At 46.6% G+C, this 17,923-nt stretch overlaps 1 non-coding gene across 1 annotated transcript; it reads right to left on the reverse strand.

Moving 5' to 3' along the window:
- Positions 1-16,986: 16,986 nt before the first annotated feature.
- Positions 16,987-17,112, reverse strand: LOC122151386. Its single transcript, XR_006164128.1, has one exon. It is a non-coding gene; the product is annotated as a U6atac minor spliceosomal RNA (small nuclear RNA).
- Between the last annotated feature and the right edge of the window lie 811 nt (positions 17,113-17,923).

A 17,923-nucleotide genomic window follows, 5' to 3' on the forward strand; every position in this document is an offset into this window, starting at 1 on the left:
GCTTTACAGTGGAGGAAAGGGAGGTTCAGAGAGGTAGAGTGACTTGACTATGGTGGCAGGCACCACAACTAATACAACTAGGATTTGAACCCAATCCCAACGGGATCTCTACGGCAAGCAAACTTTATGATTCCAAAGATGGGAATCACTTTTGTTGTCTATTTGACCGGCCCATTGATCCTCACATTACAGCCAGGAGCACAGTGCAATTATTTACATCCTCCAGGGGAGGAAACAGAGGCTTAGAAGGCTGATGTGGATTATCCAAACTAGCAAGAGGCAGAGGCAGGACTCGAACCGACTTTGCATTCTCTGTGCTGCTTCCGCTCTACTCCCAGCTGCCAGATTTTGCATCTCCTCCCTCTGATGGGGCCAGGTCATTTTTTCGCGTCATCTGGGACAGGTCTTCAGGTAGTGAGTCCTGTGTGTTCACCAAAGACTGTATGAACGTCCAGCAGGAATAATGCGGAGGGAAGGCGAGGGTGAGTCCGGAGGTGGGGCAGAATGACTTCCAGCAACCCTGAAGCCTCAATTTCTGTTATTCCAGGGCCTATAGCATTCCGTTACGACCTTCCTCGTTTCTCCCCCTCTCGCAGGTTCAAAGCTCTGCCCACGGCAAAATGTTACACGCAGAGGTCTCCGAGACACACCAGAAAGGAATCTGGAGAACCAGTTGCTCCTGCCCAACCTTTGGTTGTCTTAGGGAACGGAGATTTGGGAGCAATTTGCATAACATGCTCGATTGGCTCGTGGGAGGGAAGTGGGCGGGCTCGATCAAACTCAGCTCACCTGTCAGCGGGTGGAGGTCGCGGGACCTCCGGGCAGGGGGTTGAAAGGGCCCAGGGGCTGCGAGAGGAGCTCTGGTAGTGTAGGGGCGTAAGGCATTTGACTGCTAACCAGAAGGCTGGCGGTTCAAACCCACCAGCCACTCCTAGGAAGGAAGATGAGGCAATCTACTTGCGTAGTGCTACTGCCTCTCGGAAACCCAAGGAGGGAGGGGTCGCTATGAGTCGGGTCCGACTCCACGGCAAATAACAACAGGGGCTGCGGGAGGAAGGCGGGGCTCGCAAATGGTGAGTCAGAGGGTGTGAATTGCCTGTCAGAGCCGCCTTGCTGTGACTGCGGGAAGCGAGACTTTGATCATAAACCTTTTATAAAATTTATATAAATATAAATATGTATAAATGCGCGCACACACACATGTATCACTAGAAAAGGACAGATATTCGATAAAATAGCAAAAACAAGGGAAACCGTCCGTGAGATCGATTGACACAATCGGCACCGCAGTGGGTCAAACAGCAATGATCCTGAGGAGGGCGCAGTCCCTGGCAACCTTTTGTCCTGTTGTGCATAAATCCTAACCTACTGTACAGCCACTAACAACCACTATGCATACATAGGTACACACAGAAGTCTTCTTACACCACCATCAGAGACTTAGAATAAACTAAACTTTTTGGCCTGGCTTTCAAAGCCCTCTGCAACCTGCCCTATCCTCCTCCCCACCTGTCCCTCAACCCTGAGGTGGATTGATCTCTGCACCCAAACCACCATGCCTACCCCTGCCACTTTCTGCTCACTATACCCATCCCCTCCACAAGGGATACTCTTTCCTTGCAGCTCTACCTTTGAAATTCTTCCCAGCCTTCAGGGATCACTCAGAGGTCACCACCTCCAGGAAGCATTCCCTGATTCACAGTCTGAATTGATCCCTGTCTGCTCTGTACTTCCACTCCACTGGTCCGAATCGGCACCATTCTGGTCCCCATTGGTTCACAAACCCAACTCCACAGCTTTGCCCAGTGTCATTTGTTGAGTGAACAAACATTTATTAAGCACCTACTTTGTGCCAGCCACTGTTCTAGGCACTGAGAACTTTCACACACAATCACTCCCTGCCGTCAAGTCGGATCCGACTCATAGCGACCCCTCCTTGGGTTTCGAGGTGTTATCTGTACAGAAGTAGATTGCCCAGTCTTTCTTCCCAGGACTGGCTGGTGGATTTGAACGGCCAGCCTTCTGGTTAGCAGTCAAATGGTTTAGGCACTATGCCACCAGAGCTCCCACTGAGAACTTTGGCCATGGTTTTAAGTGGCTTGGCAGCTGGATGTAGTTATTCCCCATGATGAGACTGTAGTAAACTGCATGGTGGAATCTGCTGTGAGCAGCTAAGTAGTTGAAAAGGAGTTGCCTTTGAGGTGTGCCCTGCTTCCAGTGTATATGGAGAAGCTTTGAGAAAGGTCTCTAGCTTTTTGGCACATTTTGGATCCAGCATTTGGCTAAGACTTCATCTCCAGTTCCTGGACTTGAACGAGGGGCTTGCTATGTTGTCCACTGATCTTGGGATTGTGCTATGTTTCCTACCAATCTTGAGTTCATCAGTCTCAGCAGCCAGCAGCTGTGTGAGTTAGGAGATGCCTCTGGCTCCAGTGGGCCTAGAACAAGAGGCAGAGCTGAAGCCCAAGGTTGAGGGGCCTTCACCCAGCCCCTAGAGCAGGCACTGTGAGTTTGGACTTCTAGCCTCCTAACATGTAAAAGAAAAATTCTTGTTTATTAAAGCCATCCACTTGGGGTATTTCTGTTGCAGCAGCACTAGAGGACTAAGACAGTGACCTTGGGGCTATTGGGAGCTCAGTGGTAGCATTCTTCTTCCCACAGGGGCAACTCAGGTTTGATTTTCCTGGCCACTGCACCTCATGCACAGTAACCACCCATCTGTCAGGGGTAGACTGAAGGTAGCTGTTCCAGTTACCTACTGCCACTCTGGCAGGAATATACCACAAATGGGATGGCTTTAACAATCAGGAGTTTATTCTCTTGCAGCTTGGAGGCTTTAAGTCCAAGTTCAAAGTGCCAGGCTCTAGGGGCTGGGTGAAAGCCCCTCAACCTTGGGGTCCAGTTCTCTCTCCTGCTCCCAGCCCACTGAAGCTGGAGGCTTTTCTTCACTCAGCTACTGGCTGCTGAGGCTGACAAGCCCAAGTTGACAAGTAACAAGGCATAGTCCCGATGTTACCAAACCACACAGCAGGCCATTGAAAGTCCCAAGGTTGGCAGAGCATGGCAGGCTGCTGAACAACGACTCAGCTACGTGCAGGGTTTAAGCATGCCATAAACTAGAGACCCTTCCCAAAGTTTCTCCTCATATACAGGAAGCAGACCACGTTCCTAAAGCAGCTACTCAGCTGCTTGTGGTAGATCCCACCATGGAGCTGATTGCCAGTCTCATCATGGGGAATAACTACATTCAGCTGCCCAGCCACTCAACCAGGCCCAGCCAAGTTGACACACAACCTGAACTACCACAGTAGCTGTGATGCTAAACAGGTCTCAGCAGCGTTTCCAGACTAAGATAGACTAGGAAGAAAGACTTCCAGAAATCATCCAATGAAAACTGCATGGATCACATGGTCTGATTCATAACCCATTGTGGGGATGGTGCAGGCTCAGGCAGAGTTTTGTTCAGTTATGCACGGCTGATGGCAGCTGATAACAACGGAAAGGGATGCTGGTTCTCTCCTTTGGATTAGGTGTTCAGCAAGGACTTCTGTGGAGGTGGCATTTAGGAGCATGAAGTCAAGGAAGGCATCGTGTAATATCTGGGACAAGAGTGAGGAAATAGCCATGCACCTTGGAAGTGTCCAGCAAATAGCTGTTGGATTAAATTGGACAATGGGGATGGTCACTGGTCTGTGAGAGAATGAGGGTGGTATCTTATATTCTCCAGGGGTGGCCATCCTGGTCTTTATGGGGTAATCTGTATAACAACCTTTGTAAGCCATACCACCAACTTGGCTTTCTCTAACGAGGCAGCCTGGGATTGCGGAGAAGAGACCCTGAGTATGGGGTTAAATCCTGGCATTGGCCGTTGACTGTGTGGTCTTGGGGCCTACTTCATCTCCCTGAGCCTCAGTTTCTACCTTATCAGTAGGGTAACGATGTGGTGTTGTTGCTTGCTTTGAGTCAGCTCCAATTCATAACAGAATAAAAGGTTGCCCTGTGCCGCCTTCTTATCATTTGTTGCTAATCAGACAGTATTCCTTTGTGGTCCTCAGGGTTTGTGTTGGCTAATTTTTGAATGTGGATCTCCTGGCCTTTCTTCCTAGTTGGCTTAGTTTGAAAGTGCTGCTAAAACCTGCCCACCATGGGTGGCCCTGCTGGTATTTGAAACACCGGTGACAGATTCCAGCCTCACAGCACCATGCAAGCCGCCACAGTGCAACAACGTGACAGACAGTTGATGTTGTAGGAACCATAATAGTAAGTGAGCCTTCTTGAGCTCTAACTATGAATTAGGTCCTGTGCTAAGTTTTCCCACACCTTCTCTCACTTTCTATTCAAACACCAGTCTGAGGTATGTCTCATGGTCAAGTTCAGTAGCTTGTTGAGATCTGCACAGTCAACAGAATTCCCCAGGATGCTCAGATTCTAGGTTTGTGAGACTCCAAATCTCAGATTCTTCATCTCTACCATGTTTGTTAACTGTAGATGGTGATCCATTAGTGTGCCGGGAGTTCAAGGTCATGGCCAACATTAAAACAACATGTTTTGAATTAATTTTGTTGGTGAGAATATGCACAGCAAACATGTACACCAGTTCAACAGTTTCTACGGGGGTGGGTCAGTGACCCCTATGACATTCCTCGAGTTGTGCGACCACCCTCATCCTCCTTTTCTGAGTGTTCCTCCCTCCATGAACATAAACTCATGGCTCCCTAAGTTTCCTATCAAATCTTTTGAGTTGCTGTTGTTAATTTGATCATATATTATATATATTTTAACTTTTTATTGTGGCTTGAGTGAAAGTTTGCAGAGCAAATTGGTTGCCATTCAACAGTTCACACGTTTTTCATGACACTCATTGCAATCCTCACCATATAACAGCACTCTTCCACTTCCTCCCTATGTTTACCATTCCTATTCGTCTTTCTTTCCTATCACTCCCTGCCTTCTGAGCTTTATTCTTTGGTATAGATAGATCTTGAAAGATCATAATACTCTAAGCAGGCATTCCTTACTAAACCAAAACTAAATTCACTGCTGTCAAGTGAGATCTGACTCATAGCGACCCCTCCTTGAGTTTCCGAGGGGGTATCACTATGGAAGTAGATTTCCCGATCTTCCTTTCAAGGAGTGGCTGGTGAGTTTGAACCACCACCCTTCTGGTTAGCAGTCAAATGCCTTAGGCACTACACTACCAGAGCTCCTATTCTTTACTAGTTAAGCTAAACTATTGTTTGCTTTTAAGAAGACTTCAGGGGATATTTTTGGTTTAAGATTTAAGGATTAACTCAGGGCAATATTTTCAAAGGTTCATCAAGCTTCCATGGCTCCAGAATGTCTGGATTCCATGAGAATTTGAAATTCTGTTCTTCATTTTCTCCCTTTTGATCAGGATTCTTCTAGAGAATCTTTGATCAAAATGTTTGGTAGTGGTAGCTGGGCACCATCTAGTTCTGGTCTCATGGCAAATGAGGCAGTTGTTCTTGGAAACAATTGGCCACACATTCCATAACCTCCTCCTATTCCTGCCTCTCCTTCTTCCTCTATTGCTTCAGGCAAGTAGAGACCAATAGTTGTGCCTGGTATGGCCACTTGTAAACTTGTAAGACCCCAGGCAGTATGCGATAAACTAGGAGGTAGAACAGGAACACTAAACACCGTATTAGCACGGCCAGCATTGAAATAGATTTGAAGACATCAGAGTATTTTGTATAAAACGTGTTTCATTTATGTGAGTATGTTCATGTCATAAAATATATTCCCTACAGTCAGTTGGGGGCAAAAAAATAGTTTGAAAAATGCTGCCTTTGACACTGCTGTGGGCAAAGCCTCATCCACAGAGTCTGGCACAGAGCGGTTTGCAGTGGGGGTCACTACAGGGATGTATCTGACAGGCAGCATGTATGGAATTGTGAGATCAGTAAGATCTAGACACAAGGTGGTCATAGTTGGTCTGGGCTTTCATGCAAGGTCCTCAGTAATTCTTTCAGTGTGGGACCTTTTGCTGAAAGTGCCAGCAGCTTGGGCTCAGCGAGGAGGGAGCCTCAGGCTCTTGTTGGGTGGACCCAGAACGCTGCAGAAGGCAGCAAGATGGGATCCTGGGTAATGGCAGCGAGCACCTGAGAGCTGGGAACCCTGGGCTCTCAGACCTCCATGCCCATGCTGGGCCAATGTCATCAACAGGGACTGTTGGTTTAGTCATTCTTACTCTGTTGTTATTATTATTATTGGTATTGTTAAAAGCCCTGGAAGACTACACCCTGCCCTATCCCCTCTGCTGCATGGCTCTCATGCCAGGCTCTGACCATCTCTGCCTCCAGGCTATAAGGCAGTAGTGGGGTTGCTAAGAAGCTGCATCATGGAGCCAGTTGGCCTGAGCTCAAAGCCTGGCCCTATCACTTATAAGCAATTTGGGACAAGTCACTAAACTGATCTGCACTCCAGTGGCCTCAGTGACAACACTGGGACTCTAAGGGACCTACTTCATAGGGTTGTTGTGAGGATGACAGGGGTTAAATATCAAAATGTCAGAAAACACCTGGCATGTCCTAAGTGCTAATATCATTGTCAGCTGCTCTTGTCCTCCTAAAGGCCATGAAGCCACTGATAGAGGGACCAATAGCAGAAGAGGAATTTCTGGCTTTCTAGAGACTGCCTTACACCCGGACAGCAGCACACACAGACTGACAGAATGGATGCCTCTGCCCTACAAGCTTGCTACCAGCAGCTTGGTGCTTTGTCCTCTGTTTACAAGGAGGGGCTCCACTGCAAGCTATTGCCTTGCATTTGGGCACCTCCCTATCTTACCCAACAGCACTTTGTGGTTGTGTCTCCATTTCCTTTGGTGAAATGACTTCAAGATGTGGGGCTTCTCTTGGGCAAGAGGAATAGTGTTCCTCAGATGCTCAACTCCACTTACTGTGGTCTTTGCCCCTCAGTCTGGAGCCTCAGCCCTGCCCAGACCTTCCTTTATCTCTACAATCTTGCAAGTCACTCTCTCAGGCCAAGATAACCCTGTACACAGGGACCCATCTTGTTTGTAAAGAGTTTTTCTACACATTGTATCAGATGAGCCTCATGAAACCAATCTCATGAGATAGACAAGGCATTTCTCATTTTCACCTTTTAACAGATGAGGAAGCATTGAGGCCCAGGATGGTGAAGTGACTAGCCTAAGATCACACAGCAAGGGGTTGTGGAGTTGGACCTCCAGCCCAGCACTCTTCTATGTAACAATAAAGCATTGTGACATCCATGTGTCTAGCTCCTCTTGTGTGCCAGGCATTGTGGCAGGTTCAGTGGCTTAGTGTTTGAATTCTTGCTTTCCGTACAGGAGACTCGGGTTGGATCCCAGTCAATGCACGTCATGCACAGCCACTGCCATCTGTCAGTGGAGGCTTGTATGTTGCTATGGTGCCCAACAGGTTTCAATGGAACTTCCGGACTAAGATGCACTAGGAAGAAAAGCCTGGTGATCTCCTTCTGAAACTCAGCCAGTGAGAAGCCTGTGCATCCCAATGGTCTGATCTACTCATCACGGGGATGGAGCAGAACTGTGTTTTACTCCATTGTGCACGGGCTTGCTGTGAGTTGGGGGCCAACTTGAGGACATCAAACTATAACAATCTAATTTAGTTTTCACCAGTGCATCTCTAGGGAGCTCTGGTGGCATAGTGCCTAAGGCATTTGACTGCTAACCAGAAGGGTGGCAGTTCAAACCCTCCAGCCACTCCTTGGAAGGAAGGTTGGGCAATCTACTTCCACAGAGATACTACCTCAGAAACCCAAGGAGGGGTCTCTATGAGTCGGATCTGACTCGACGGCAGTGGGTTTGGTTTATTTTGGCTTAGTGCGTCTCTAACTTTACTGAGCTTCTGATGATCCTGGGCATCATGTTAAAATGCAGGTTCTCATTTTTAGGACCTCTGGGGTGGGGCCTGAGAGTCTGCATTTCCAATGAGCACCCACGTGATGCTGCTGCTGTTGGTTGATGGGCTGCACTTTGAATAACCAGGACCCTTTCAACAGTCATAAGGGAGGAATCATCACCCTCAGTTTTTCAGATGACCAAACGGAGGGTCCAGGTGTTTGAGAGACTGTTCAAGACCCACCTTGCTGGTGGGTGGCAGAACTAAGATTCAAGCCCAGGAGCTTGGGTGCCAGATGCAGGCCAATCTTGGCCGCTTTGCACTGGAAGTGAAGCTATATTGGCTCCAAATTCCGAATCAAGTCCTGTGAATTCACCCTGAGCCCATCACCACCAGCTGGGCTAAGATAGCTTTGGGTATTGACTTTCTTCACACTACATGGCCTGATCTTCCAGCAAGGGATACATTATGACTGTAAAGTCCTTTGCCACAGAGAAGTAATATGAAGCTAAATGTTAAAAAGATGCAATCTTAAAGGGAAGAGATGCTGAGAGACAGCCCCATACCAAGTAAAACGTGCATACTCACTTAGATGCCACGTTGGACACCCGAGAGGAAGTCAGGCTCTCATCAGAGCATGGGCGTGGGATGAGTGGACTGGTGACTCTCACCTTAAATACCAGCTTCAGAGAGCTGGAAAAGGCAAAGGTCGTCCATGTTTATTTAATTTTATTCTTATTATGACAGCTTTAATGAGGGTGGTGTTAGGTGTTACCGAGTTGGTTCTGCATCACAGTGGTCCTGTGAACGACAGAACGAAATACCGTTTGGTCCTTCTCCATCTCCACAATCATTGCCATGTTTGAGCCCATTGTTGCAGCCATTGTGTCAGTCCATCTTGTTGAGGGTTCTCTCTTTTTAGCTCATCCTCTACTGTACCAACCACGATGTCCTTTTCCTGGGACTGGTTCCTCCTGCTAACATGCCCAAAGCACACGAGATGAAGTTTTGCAATCCTTGCTTCTTACAAGCATTTTGGGTGCACTTCTTTTGAGACAGATTTGTTCATTCTTCTGGCAGTCCATGGACATTCAAAATTCATCATCAACACCACAATTCAAATGCATCAGTTCTTCTGTGGTCTTACTTATTCATTGTCTAGCTCTCACATGCCCATGAGGCTCTTGAAAATACCATGGCTTGGATCAGGTGCACCTTAGTCCTCAAAGTGACATCTTGATCTTTTAATACTTTAAAGAGATCTTTTGAAACAGATTTGCCCAATGAAATACTTCATTTGATTTCTTGACTGCTGCTTCAATGGGTGTTGATATGGGACCAGGTAAAGTGAAATCCTTGACAACGTCAATCTTTTCTCTGTTTATCATGATCTTGCTTAGTCCAGTTGTGAAGATTTTTGTTTTCTTGATGTCGAGGTGTAGTCCATACTGAAGGCAGTAATTTCTGATCTTCATCAGTAAGTGCTTCAAGTCCTCTTTGCTTTTGGCAAGCAAGATATATATATATATATAGTTGAATGACTATGCAAAGGTATTTGATTGTACATATATACAACACTTTATTCATTCATCCATGGATATTTAATTAATGGATATTTGAGTTGATTCCATTTTTTTTTTTTTCTATTATGAATGATGCTGCCATGAATATTTATGTACAAGGTTCTGTGTGGCCATATGTTTTCATTTCTCTGGGTATATGTCTAGGAGTGGAATTGCTGGGTCATATGGTAACTCTTAGGGAGCTTTGGTGGCACAGTGCCTAAGGCATTTGACTGCTAACCAGAAGATTGGCAGTTCAAATCTACCAGCCACTCCATGGAAGAAAGATGGGATGATTTACTTTCATAAAGATTTACTGCCTCAGAAAGCCAAAGGAGATTGCTATGCGTCAGAATTGACTCAATGGTAATGAGATTTTTAGTGAGTGAGTTTATAGTAACTCTATGTTTAACATCTTGAGGAAGTGCCGAACTGTTATTGTGGCTGTAACATTTTACAGTCTGTTCTGGCTACCTAGTGCTGCTCTGACAAGAATATACCGCAGATGGGAGCTTGAACAAACAGGAGTTTATTCTCTTACAGTTCGAGAGGCTAGAAATCCGAGTTCAAAATGCCACGCTTTGGGGGCTGGGTGAAAGCTCCTCAGCCTTGGGCTTCAGCTCTGTCTCCAGCTCCCAGCCCACTAAAGCTGGAGGCTTTTCTTCACTCAGACAGCTGCTGGCTGCTGAGGCTGCCAAGCTCAAGGTTGACAAGTAAAAAGGCACAGTCCCAATATTACCAAATCACATGGCAGGCCATTAATTCAAGTCCACTGTAAGTCCCAAGGTTGATAGAGCATGGCAGGCTGCTGAACAACGACACGACTACATGCAGGGTTCACTCTATAAACATTCATTGAGGGTCTTGCAAAGTGTCAGGCTCCATGTCAGGTACTAGGGACACAAGCACAAACAAAGCACTGATTTGTCCTTATGAGGGACTCCTTCCTTGGAAGCAGGTATGCAAACACGAAGAGAGTTAGGAGAGAGTCAAACCCAAGCATTACAGAGCACAGAGACACTTCTGTATCAGGTGGGAGGGTTCAGAGAGGCTTCCTGAAGAAGTTACCACATGCAGACAAAGGTTCAAGAAAAAGGTAGTGATGGATCTTGGAGCTGTGGCCTGGACAGGGAATGCTGTGGATGGGGTACGGGGCATTTCACTAGATCATAGAATAATTGTTTGTTGAGTGCCTGCTAGAGAGAGGGACTCTGAGTGCCCGGCTAGGCGCAGTCCCTGCACTGATGTTCAGTTATGTCAACTGATGCTCAATGATCCTTTGTGATTGACTGACAAATGGTATAAAACACTGGTGCTGAGGCCCCACCACCTGAGATCCGGATTTAATTAAAATCTTTCTGGGGATGCTAACATGCAGCCCAGGCTGAGGGCCGTGGATTGAGTGGAAACTCCTCAGTCTGACCACAGGACCCCTTGTTATCTACAGCTAGGTGCTGTTGAGTTGATTCTGACTCACGGTGACCCCACATGTGTCAAAGTAGAATTGTGTTCCTTAGGGGTTTCAAGCCCTGATATTTCAGGCATAGATTACCAGGCCTTTCTTCTGGGATTCCGCTGGGTGAATTTGAACCTCCAACCTTTTGATTACCAGCCAAGCACCTTAACCATTAACCACCCAGGGACTCCTCCTTGTGATCTAGCCCAGTGCTTTCAACACTATAATACGATGCCAACCATCTGGGGATCTTGCTAAAGTGCAGATTCTGAATCAGAGGGGCTGGGCGGGGCCCGGAGACCCCTCATTTCCAACAAGCTCCCGGGTGAGGCTGATGCTGCGTGACACTGCTGGTCTGAGGACAGTGATTTCCACAGCTGTTCCTGGCCACTTCTTATGCCTCCTGTCTTCTTGGCACTCCCTACCCTTGACCCTAAGCTGCTCACAGTCCCTCCAGGCTGTGTCTTGTCCCTTCTGGGGCATGTATCCAGATTTTTCTTCCTCGAATATGCTTATCCTCCCCCTTTACTGCCTCCTCCCCTGCCTCACTCCTACACCCACCTGTGTTTATGCCTCTGCGGCACTTACCAGGCAGCCCTGTTAGTACCTGCATGAACATCCTCAGAGCAGACATGGCAGATTGTCTATCTCCGAATCCTAGCACCCAGGCCAAACTCTAACTCACTGCCATCAAGTCAATTTAACTCATAGCAACCCCTCCTTGCATTTCTGAGGCAGTAAATCTTTATGGAAGTAGATTGCTCAGTCTTCCTTTCAAGGAGTGTCTGGTTGGTTTGAACTGCCAGACTTCTGGTTAGCAGTCAAATGCCTTAAGCAGTACGCCACCAGAGCTCCCCTAGCACCCAGCCCCTGGACTGGCAAATCATAAGGCCTCAGGACACATTTAGGGGGTGAAAAATGAACCTATTAGATGAGAGAAGATACGAAGATGCTAATCAGCGTGATGGTAGCAGGCACAGACCGGCACTGACTGCCAGGCACTGTGGTTGTGTTTATTAAGTCATTTCATCTTCAACCCAGCTTTGCAAGGATTGTCATCATCCTCACTTGACAAATGAGGAAACTAAGGCACAAGGTTTAGTAAGGGACAGAGTCTGGATTGTGACCCAGCCAGCCCAAAACAGACACAAGGTAGAAAAGGAGAGGAGCTCTGGTAGCACAGTGCCTAAGGCACTTGACTGCTAACCAGAAGGCTGGCAGTTCAAACCCACCAGCCACTCCTCAGAAGGAAGGTTGGGCAATCTACTTCCATAGTGATACTGCCTCAGAAACCCAAGGAGGGGTCGCTATGAGTCGGGTCCTACTCGACGGCACATAACAACAACAACAATGACTGTCAGAGAGATGCAAAAAAAACATATCAACCAGAAGAGAAATTATGTTCTAGTAGACAATGAAAAAGGAAGAACGAAGAATTGACACATTTTAATGGGGTATTGGTGAAGAATGTTGGCTCTACAGTGGATTGCCAGAAGAATAAACAAACCAGTGTTACAGGAACTACAGCCAGAAGGCTCCTTAGACATGAGGGTGGGGAGACCTCCTCTTGCTTACTTTGGGCATGTCATCAGGGTCAATTGCTGGAGGAGGACATCATGTTCGGTGAAGTAGAGGGTTGGCAAAAGAAAGGAAGACCCTGAATGAGATGGACAGACACTGCTGGCAACAATGGGCTCACATGCCAATGGTTGTAAGAATGGCACAGGGCTGGTAACATTTTGTTCTGTTGTATGTAGGGTCACTATGAGTCAGAGCTGACTCCATGACAGCTAATAGCTAACAACAACAGTGGGGGTTAGGGTCTTGAAGGATGGATGGGAGTCCAGTGAAGAGATGTCAGAGAGAGCATGAAAGCAGTGGTGTGGCTGCAGCCACGTTGCAGAAAGGGTGGGCCGAGAGATACAGGTTGGGACATAGATCCCCAGGGAGGACCTGGGGGAGATACAGCTTAACAGGGAGGGGTTTGAAGACAATTGTGCAGTGCTCAGGATACCAGCTAGGAGCTGGGGCTCCACACAGAGGCCAGTGGAAAGGCTCTTGGGTAAGAGAAAGGCGGAATGTACTGTAAGCTCTTTAGTGGCCAGGGCTGGTCTACCGAGACAGCACCACAGAGTGAGAGGTTTGGGGATTTTGTGGTGCCAGAGTAAAAAAAAAAAAAACCAAACTCACTGATGTCAAGTTGGATCCAATTCATAGCGACCCCTCTTTGGGTTTCCAAGGCAGTATCACTATGGAAGTAGATTGCCCAACCTTCCTTTTGAGAAGTGGCTGGTGGGTTTGAACTGCCAGCCTTCTGGTTAGCAGTCAAATGCCTTAGGCACTATGCCACCAGAGTTCCCAGAGCCAGAATGTTGTTGTTGTTATGTGCCGTCGAGTCAGCCCTGACTCATAGCGACCCCTCCTTGGGTTTCCGAGGCAGTATCACTACGGAAGTAGGATTGCCCAACCTTCCTTCCGAGGAGTGGCTGGTGGGTTTGAACCGCCAGCCTTCTGGTTAGCAGTCAAGTGCCTTAGCCACTATGCTACCAGAGCTCCCAGAGCCAGAATGCCTGAATTCAATTTCCAGCCTCATCCCTATTAGCCGAATGCCCTTGAAAAAGTTACTTAACCCTGTGCTTTTCACATCTGTAAAATCAATTGACTAAAAACAGTAATTGGGTCGAGAGTAATAAATGAGTAATAGTAATAATATTATTGTTATTAGAATTTGAGCTCACCAAAAGGTCAGTGGCTGGAATCCACCAGCTGCTCCATGATAGAAAGAAAGGAAGAGGAGGCAGTCTGCTTACGTAAAGATTGACAGGCTTGGAAACCCTACGGGGCGGTTCCACTGTCCTCTAGGGTCGCTATGAGTGGGAATCGACTTAATGGCACTGGGTTTGATTTTTTAGAGGGTTTCAATGTGATTTTGGGCAAATTACTTGGCTCCTCTGAGTCTCAGTTTCCTCATTTATATGGGGAAGGAGGTAACAGTCACCTCAATGGGTTGTTATGAGGCTGTATAAGGTCACACATGCCAAGCGCTTAGTACCATGTCTGGCACATAGGAAGAGCTCAGGAAGTCTGTGTGGAACTGATGCCCAGGGCTGGGTTTCAGGACAGTTCATCTTAGGGTGCTGGCACTACTGGTGGGAGAGGGAGGAGACGGAGGGGGCTTATCGGGAAGCTGAGTTCTTGGTCCAGAGGAAGGAGAGGAGGTAGGGGCATGGCCGGAGGAGGATGAGAATGCATGGGAGGAGAGGAAGGCTAGGCAAGATGGCAGTGGGAAGGAAGGATGGCTGTCTGGGGCCAGGGGAGAGGGAGGACAAGGAGGCCTCTGGGCTCAAGCCTGGCTGATGGAGAGGCTGGAAACATGAGCAGAGCAGGAAGTCAAGCATGCACACAGACAGGTTTGGCAAGAATGAGGGCAGTGAGCAGTGTTAGACGCTGGGTGCTGGGTCCAAGAAGGAGGCACTTTAAGACTTGGGAAACACACAAAGAACCTTGGACTTGGATAATAGGACTATAGGCAATTTAGAGGTTTTTTTTTTTTTTTTTTAAATGCCTTCTAGCATTTTCTAATATAAAATGACTGTGTATTATTTTGGGAGCTCTGGTGGCGTAGTGTCTAAGGCATTTGATTGTTAATCAGAAGGCTGGCAGTTCAAACCCACCAGCCACTCCTTGGAAGGAAAGATTGGGCGATCTACTTCCATAGAGATACTGCCTTGGAAACCCACAGAGGGGTCGCTATGAGTCGGATCTGACTCCACAGCAGTGAGTTTGGTTTTTGGTTTTGGTATGTATTATTTTATGGGAGCTCTGGTAGCATAGTGGCTAAGGCACTTGAGTACTAACCAGAAGGCTGGCAGTTCAAACCCACCAGCCACTCCTCGGAAGGAAGGTTGGGCAATCCTACTTCCATAGTGATACTGCCTCAGAAGCCCAAGGAGGGGTCGCTATGGGTCAGGGCTGACTCGACGGCACATAACAACAACAACAACATTTTATGTCTACGTTTAATTTGTACCATATATTTTTATATTTAAATTTAATTTATTTTAAATAGATAATATCTTCACATGAGTGTAAATTTAAGAGATAGATTAGGAAAAACTTTCCCTTCCCCCCAGCCACCCAGTTCTCTTCCTAAGAGAATGCCAGAGCAGCATTGCTCCCTTCTTGTAATAGTTGAAAGTGGTGGTGGTGGTGGTGGTGGTGGTGGGCAGGGCAGAAAGTCAGGAAAGAAGGGACAGAGAAGAGAAGAGAGCTGAGAATAGCAGGCGGTGTGGGGCCATGGTTAGCACGTGGGGGTCCAAGGTTCCACAGACCTGGTTTGAGCTCCGGCTGTGCCACTCAGTAGAGGTGTGCACTTGGCTGGTCACACAATCTCTCTGAGCCTGTTTCCTCATCTGTGAAATGGGGAACATCTTCCTATCTATCCTCACAGTGTCATTGTGAGGGTTAAATGAGATCATGCTGATAAAGCACTTAGCAGGTTGCCTGCCACTTGGTAAAAAACTCACTGGAGTGAGCCTCCAGTTGTAGGTGATAGACTTAACAACAGATGCAGTCCAGGTCGGCCAGTCTGAAGGAATAGCACCTGTAATGAGCTGGTGCTGCTGTGCCTTCTAGCTGACCACCTTGGCAGGGGGCTGGGCAGCAATAGGTGATGGGAGGACCTGGAAGCTGACGTCCCAGTGGGTAGTTTCTTGAGAAGTCTAGGAGAGGGAGGCACTGAGCAGTTTGAAATGCCATCTAGAAAAGTTAGATGTGAGAGAGGCATTTGGCTTGCTGACCTCTGAAGGGGCAGTTGTGAGGGCCTGGATGCAGACCACTTTGTGGAGAAATCTAGAGAAGAGAAGGATCAGAGCTGTAGATGCAGCAGGGTCAGAAAGTTCCTTTTTAAGACAGGGAAACCCAAAGTCCATTTGTAACCCCAGTGAGCTGCTAAGATGTTGCAGAGACAAATGATGAGAAGAGTACAAACTGTCTATATAGTGTGATCCTAATTTTATTTGTTTCTGTCATTTGTAACTTGTAATTTTATATAATTACAAACTTACAGAAAATCACAACAGTACAAAGGACTCTCATATGAGGAAGCAGACTTCCGGCAAGATCGAGGAATAGGCAGACAAATAACACAGACCCTCCTCAACAAAGAAAAGAAAAACCAATTGATGGAGATACAGAAGATAATCCTGGAGCCCTGAGCTTTGAAAGAAACTATACAGAAGTGTATTAGGCACCAACTAGTGGAAAAACCTGAATGAAAACAGTGAGTACAGAGATGGTTGAGCTGTGGACCGACAGCCTGAATATTTCCAAGTGGTGTTGGGACCTGAGAATTGAGCTAAAGATCAGTCCTGGTCACCAAGGGCTGCAGGGACGACTGCGCTGGTGGCCTATGACTAGGAAGAGAAACATCAAGGAAAGAGAACCTGAGCTGTTGACTTTCCGTTGTCCGGAGGGTGCAGCCATTTTGATTGTTTACATGTAGCAGCCATTTTGGATATAAAGTGACTGAGGGCACAGCCATTTTGAATGTTTACAGGTGGTGGCCATTTTGGATATTTAAAGTGACCAGGGTGCAGCCATTTTCAATGTTTGCAAGCTACGGCCATTTTGGATATTTAAAGTAATGGGGGGCAGCCATTTTAAATCTTTACAAGTGGCAACCATTTTTAATTTTAAAGTGATAGCATTCTCATTGGGATTCCAGAGACCTAAGAATAGGCACTGTTTGCCAAAGTCGGCAGGGATATATGAGAGGCTGACAACAGGAAAGGAGACAGATGGTGAGTGTATAAGTGCTGTCAACTAATGAACAGAGAAGCATAGTGCCCTGCTTGTGTAGATAGCATACAAACAAAACAAAGAAAACAAAAATCAGGGGCAAGTCACTCCAACATTGTTGTTGTTGTTATTTGCTGTGGAGTCGGACCCCACTCATAGTGACCCCTCCTTGGGTTTCTGAGGCAGTATCACTACAGAAGTAGATTGCCCCATCTTCCTTCTGAGGAGTGGCTGGTGGGTTTGAACCGCCAGTCTTCTGGTTAGCAGTCAAGTGCCTTAGGCACTACACTACCAGAGCTCCTAACCATGGTTAGATGCCACAAAATATGTGGCAATGCTTTAACCGTATGTGTGTTATAAGGCCCAAGGGGTTCTTCCATCCTTGTCAAGAGGAGTGCTAACCTTCTCTCCTTTCATATAACACCTCCAATACCAATTAAATATAAACACAAAAATGTCACAATTCCTCAGAGACAACAGAGCATCACAGTCCACACAAAGAAGCAAGATAAAGCAGGAGAAACAAAGGACCAGGATACAGACCCAAAACACATCCCTGAGGATGACGCAGTATTGGAGCTCCCTAATAAGAGATTCAAAAGAATTATATTTAGGTATCTTCAATGAATTGAGAGGCAAATCAAGGAAAATACAGAGAAAACCCTAGGAAAGGTTTATATATGGAGGGAAACTTTCTTTGTTGGTTGCCAGGAGTGGGAGGGGAGAGGAAGGAACATTGCAAAAACAAAAAACAAAACAAAACAAAAAAAACGCATTGATCCATGTCACTTTAGTTTTATGTATTTCACTGTACATAAATTATATTTCAATAAAATGCATTAAAAAAGGACTCTTGTATATCCATTTATTTCTCATCATCAGTTGGTTACATTTGTTTCCAATTTTATTTGATCATTTTCCTTTTTTATTGAGTGTAAATTCCACTCAGCAGAACACACAGATCTTAAATGTATAATTCAATGAAGTTAACATATGAGTAGACCCAGTGTTATACTAGATGGGGTCAAGATCTCAAATATTTTCCAGCACCCCAGAAGACTCCCTAGGGCCCATCCCAAACACTAACTCCCTTCAAAGGGAACTATGTTCTGATTTCTGTCACTAGAGATGGATTTTGACAATTCTAGAACCGCCACATAAATGGAACCATACAATATCTACTCTTGTATGTCTAAACTCTTTCACCACAACACAGTATGTCTATGAGATTTAAC

The sequence above is a fragment of the Orycteropus afer genome, unplaced genomic scaffold (assembly GCF_000298275.1).
Source record: "Orycteropus afer afer isolate SDZICR_OR568_19922 unplaced genomic scaffold, OryAfe1.0 scaffold00421, whole genome shotgun sequence".
NCBI classification, from domain to species: domain Eukaryota; kingdom Metazoa; phylum Chordata; class Mammalia; order Tubulidentata; family Orycteropodidae; genus Orycteropus; species Orycteropus afer.